The sequence below is a fragment of the Centruroides sculpturatus genome, unplaced genomic scaffold, assembly GCF_000671375.1.
Source record: "Centruroides sculpturatus isolate CEXI.00-Female unplaced genomic scaffold, Cexi_2.0 scaffold197, whole genome shotgun sequence".
Lineage (NCBI taxonomy): Eukaryota > Metazoa > Arthropoda > Arachnida > Scorpiones > Buthidae > Centruroides > Centruroides sculpturatus.
In genome coordinates, this window is record NW_019384591.1 from 452123 (window position 1) to 458334 (window position 6212).

The 6212-nt window shown below is 31.9% G+C and overlaps 1 pseudogene; it reads right to left on the reverse strand.

Annotated features, from left to right (window-relative positions):
* Positions 1-213: 213 nt before the first annotated feature.
* On the reverse strand, positions 214-3537 carry LOC111624743 (annotated as a pseudogene).
* Between the last annotated feature and the right edge of the window lie 2675 nt (positions 3538-6212).

The following is a 6212-nucleotide window of genomic DNA, read 5'->3' on the forward strand; positions in this document are numbered from 1 at the left end:
TCTTAATTAAATTATTGTAAATTCGTTTGACTTCTTTGTAGTTGTTGAAATTGGTATCATTAGAATTTAATCTGAATATTTTTAATTTAAATTGTTTTTCTCTCTTCATTTTGTAGCAATCAAAATTAAACCAACTTTGTTCAAAATCATTGTAAAGTTTCGTTTTTCCATTATTCATGTATATGTTACCGGCCAAACCCGATTTCAGGCCAAACTAGTTTATCCTAGGCCAAACTAGTTTGTCCTACGCGTGTCAGGATAAACTAGTTTAGCCTAGGACAATCTAGTTTGGCCTAAATACTTTAGGCTAAACTAGTTTGTCCTAGGCCGAACTGATTTAAAATTATTATTCAAGTATATTAATGGTTAAAATAAAATTAAAAGGAAATCAATTAGATGAACAATATTTATTCAAGTGCTTCTCAGTGTAACATAAATAAAAGATTAAATATTTTATTTATTTTTACAGGGTGTACTGTTGTGGCATTTCGAATTACAGACAATCATTTTTTTTTACACTGGCACGTATTTGTAGCACAACTTTTGGTACAGGTGCACCGTATAAAATCTTGTCCTGTCCCAACTGAATGTTTGGTAGCTGCAGTCTTTAGTGAGATTTGAACATCTTGATTAACATCACTTTCTTGTAGAAATTTTTGAGTACAAATGTCGAATTCAGTTCTGTAATAAACAAATATTTTATTTTGACCAAATTACATAACATATTCATGCTTTTTAGACGAAACAAAACAGCGTTTAACATTGCGCTTTTTTTCTTCGAAGATCTTTATCAGGCCTTCATTATAAGTAAATATTATACTAAAACCCTATCTGAAAAAATTCATAAAACTTGAAAACCTTTTCCAAATTTAAAAACAATAATCATCGAAATCAGTTCAGATTTGACAGTGAAATAGAGTAACATGATCATTAAAAAATAATTTCTTTTCTGAAGTAATTTGAGAAAAAAATAAATAAAATGCGTAACTAACCTGCAATAGAGTGTCTGCAATATTCCATGCTTAGTTCCAATTTTGTACAGGCCATCATTGTTTATTTCAAGAACAACGCCAATAACATTTCTTAGGTCGCCCCTTCCTCTGTCTACATCAGGAGTCGGCACAGTCACATTATCTCCCACTTTAGCTGGTGGATGCGATTTGTCAGAAGCAGATTTCATTTTTTTTGCCTGTTTCTGAAGGTTTTCAGCAGCTGTTTGTCTTGCCTTTTGGATATCATCACCAATTTTAGAAGTTTCGATATCATTACAATCACTATCATCTCCTGAATTATTGTGATCATTTGTATGTCTATGGGTTAAATCAGTTTCAATAAGTTTTTGAACGTCATCTTCATCTTGAATATCCTTTATTATTTCTGGTGGTAGTGATGTCGTTGAAAGACCAACTCTGGGTTCAACTCCAAACATAGCTTTGTAAGGCGATTGTTTTATGCCCGAATGATAGGCCCTATTTTTCATAAATTGTACATATCTCAATCCTTCTGACCATTTAGTCGAGTGATTATCTTTTAGCCAACAACTGATCATGTTCTCGACGTCTTGGTTGGCTCTCTCGACAGAGCCCTGACTTTGGCTGTGCCGTGGTTTTCCATGCACTAGCTTAAGTTCTGGCCAAAGACTCGTCATTTCACATATAATACGATTGACGAATTCTCTTCCATTGTCTGACTGCAAAATACACGGGACACCTATTGTCAAAAATATATCATTCAAATGGTAGGCTACTTCTTCAGCTCGTTTAGATTCCAAAGCACGAAGCAAAATAAACTTGGCCAAGTGGTCTTGGTAGACCATGATAAATTTAAACTTTCCATCAGGTTGAGTCTGAAAATCAATGAGATCCACTTGGCACCTACTGTTCATTTCAGAATGTAAAATTGGCTTAGAAACTAAGCCTCTTTTTTTTTGTCTTCTTTTCTTGACATGTTACACACATAGATAAATATAGGTTAATCATCTGTTTTGTGATATTAGCATATTTTAAAGATGTCTCAGCCAATAATCTGTTACGTCCGCCGTGTCCAATAGCTCTGTGAGCTGCATCAATAACATCATACAATTCCTCAGCGGGAATAAAGTATTTTATGTTCTCTACACTACGGGTGACAAGTTTTTTAACAAAACCAATGTTTAAAATTGCAAATCTGTTTAATCGCCTTTGATGAAGTGGTGTCTTAATTTGAGCTTTTTCAGCCTCTTCCACTTGTAGAAATCTCCTGTGTAGATCTAAATATTTATCTTTTGTTAAAAAATTAAAATGAGATGATTTTATATTTTCATTGTGCAAAATTTCTTTTAAAAACCGCTCTATCCATTTTAACTGATCAACTTTAACACTAGACGATGGCTCATCCATAACAACAATATGAAAAACAGCACAAAACTTTAAACTAGTACGTTCAAAAAATCAAATTAATATAGCTTCGCAAATTGCACTTAGGTACACAAGTCACAACACGATTGTGCGTGAGTTCGCATTTTTCACCAAATGCTCGCCCTCTGGTGTTTAAAAATAAAACTATTTTATCTGGGTCATTTGAATCATTTTTGTGTATTAGCAGTAAAGATGAATAGCAATAGAGAAGCCTTCTGTTGAGTTCCAAATTGAAATTTCGAAGTCATACGGGAGCCCAATATAAGTTTTCGTCTATTCCCACATGAAAAACATGATTATTCGAAAATCGGTCAGTTATATTTATTAGCTTCTCCGAATTCTGAAAGAGTGGATTAGACTTAAGAATTGGCAAAAGTTTCCCCATTGTCCAACTTTACATGAAGAAGTTATACTATCAATTTAAAGAATTTTTCCTTAAAGTTTAAAATGCCAGTAATTTTGTGGGGGATGTCAGAGCTGATGTTTTATAACATAATGGTCAGAAATATGTATAGAACGATCTCGCTCATTTGTTTCGATACCACATAATGACGTGTCCCGCAGGCAATAATTGTTCCCCTTCTATAAAATTTCTCGATTATCAGCTATTAGCAGCATATATCACATAGTTCATATTTAAATTTTTTTTTAAATTCTCGTTTATACGTTTTTCAAATAATCTTAAGAATGTTTCATTACCGCATTCCATTTGAGAACGCTGTAACCTGAGGAAAATCTCCTGTGTAGATCGAAAACGTTTGTGTTTGCATTAAAATCTTCTGGAATTGTACTTTTAAGGTTCAGAGATGTGCTGTTTTTATGATATATATCATTATATCGGACAGAAATATATGATTAATTTTACATTACTAGTTACCAACGACCCAGATAAAGTAGCCATTTTGTAAAAATGCAGCGTAGACAACGAAAGCTCGATAGAAAGGGGCGCGAGAGGGGAATCCCCGCGTTAAGTGTTTATTTTATCACTTGCAACGAATAAATCAGTTCGGCCTAGGACAAACTAGTTTAGCCTAAAGTATTTAGGCCAAACTAGATTGTCCTAGGCTAAACTAGTTTATCCTGACACGCGTAGGACAAACTAGTTTGGCCTAGGATAAACTAGTTTGGCCTAAAATCGGGTTTGGCCGGTAACATATATATATTTGTTCATTATATTAATCATTAACATGTATATTTCTTCACTATTGTTTTCTGTAACTTTTGGGATGTTGTTGAATTGATTCCCAATTTCGTTAGCATATTTATTTATTTTGTAATGTATTCTTTGTTTTTTGTTTGATAAGTTATCAGAGTTTTTTCCAAAAATAGTAAAAATTTGGTTTTGTGGGAAAATGATCGAAAATATCAAAGTTGATAATGAAAAAGTCCAAGCAGCCATCCAATAATAATTCTGAACATATCGTATAGTCAATAGTTTTTCCAGTATGAGTTAAGCTAGTATATTCTGCGGGTATATCAGTTTTAATTCTATCATTGATTATACATACTTTAAGGTTTATTATTGCATCGATTAATTTTTGTCCGAGTCCGTTTAGATGATTATCTTTCGAGAGACGGGTGTTTTGTATTAGGAAATTATTACCATTATATTTGGAGTCCATTTTATCAGCACTTCTTGCATTGAAGTCGCTCAATATTATGGAGTCATATATTGCCAGATCTCTATTTGTTTGAATGTTTCATTTAAAGTTATTGTGTCATCTGGTAGAATATAAATAAGCATTAAAATTATTAGGTCGTTCATAATATTTACAAGAGTAGGTTTGTTGATTTGAATGAGGAACATGATGAAATTGTAAGATTTTATTTGTAGAATTTTACAAAGACCTTTTTTCATTAGTATGCAAAGACTTCCTTTGCACGGCACAGCTTGGCCTTTGTGGCCCTTGTGCCATAAAACACTAACCAACCAGCAAAGACTTCCACTAGGACGGCCTGGGCCTAATAGCTTTTTTGCCAAAGCTGACTCTGTTGTAAATTTTTCAAAGAAGCTTGATTTGTAGACTAATTCAGAAGTTATCCAGGTTTCAGTGATGGCAAAATGATATCTGGTTCATGTTTAGAGTTAAAGGCATCTATTTGAGGTATTTTGTATTTGAGTCCTTGACTATTCCAGTTAATAATTGTGAGGCATTGGTTGTTAGAGTAGGATTTGCATGATTGAGTTTTGTCATGCTTGTTAATTTGTCATTTAGTTATACTTGTTATTCTTGATGATGGAAGAAAAGTATCTATTTGTACCAGTTTTCCAGTGCTTAAGCTATAGGTTAACTTTTCATGATTGATTATTAAGATATCATTTCACAGTTTAATCTGAGGATTTTGTTTATATAGTTCATAAAAATTTGGTAACAGATGTTTCCTTTTAATTCTTGAGTTATTAGTTAAGTCCAGAGAAATTTGTATGTTATGCTATTCTTCTAGTAGTTTTGTTGTTTTTTTCGTATGAAAGCAAAGAAGATAAGATCTCTAATTTGATTATTGCTAAACGTACTTCTTATTGTTAGCTTTGGCGTTTTAGACAATTGAACCGTCTCTAGTATATCTTCTTGAGTTATATTTTGTATATTTAATATATTAGTAATAAATCTAAGTATTTCTGCTCTTGAAGTGATTTTATGATTTGGATAATTATATGTAATTATGTTATTATAGCAATGTTCGTTTATTAGCAAGTCCATTTTAAATTGAATACAATCTTTGTCAGTTCGTAATTTCTCTACCTGTTGTTTCAAGCTCCTCCATTTTTTTCTGATTTTCCCTTGTTTCACGAATATTTTCGTGAATAATGTTAAGTTCTTGTTTAATAATAACCATTTGACTAAAGTGTATGTCATTAGTGGTGTTAATCAAATCCGATATTTTATTCCATAACACTGAAGTAAGTGTCTGGAGAGTTATCCAGTTTATTAATTGAGATTTGTTCAGAAATGGTTGACTCACCTGGAGTGTTGTTTGCATTTGTCTGTGATGAATTTAGGTTGTAATTCACTTCATTAATTGATTCTTCATAAAGGTTTTTTTTCTGAGCTGAAGTTAAAGTCCATTATTGTTCTAGAATTTGATGAAGAAAACTGGTTCTTACTTTCCGGTTTGGCACGATTTAATGGAGGTCTTCCCCGTTTGAGTGGAGAACGTTGCATAATTGTTATTATTGTTATTGCCAATATAAATTATATTAATTAATAATAACAAATTTAGGCTTTTAGTATTAGTAAGTAATAAAAAAAAAACAATTAATTTTTATTCTTAATACGGATGACCAGATGCACAAGAAAAGACACCAGCAGCCTTGACAGATGGATACGCCCTCTTTATTAATTATTATTATATATTTATATTACAATATAATTTCAGTTTATGATTACTCTATATACAATATGAGAATTTAATACAATGAATTGTTTGCTTTTATCACATTTTCCTATTTACAAGATGAAATTTAATACAAGAAGTGCTGATTGATATTTATAAGAACAAAGATGTTTTATTCTAAACACAAGTGCAACAAGACAACTGTAATGTCTAAAGGAGTATCGAGATTACTCCGGACAAAAGGTCGGGTAAAAATTGTTACTTGAGGACTTTACATAAGACAAACGATTTGGGTTGAAAGAAATAAAATTTTTAATAATTGGCAATATAACTACACTTTAGCTTATCACTACTAGGTACAAATAAAAAAACGTGATCGCGTCAATTAGTAATTATTCCTTTCGCAGATATGATTATAAAGAAGAAGAAAAGTACTTTTTTACAATCACTTCACAGAAGCAGCTCCCTCATTGAAACTAC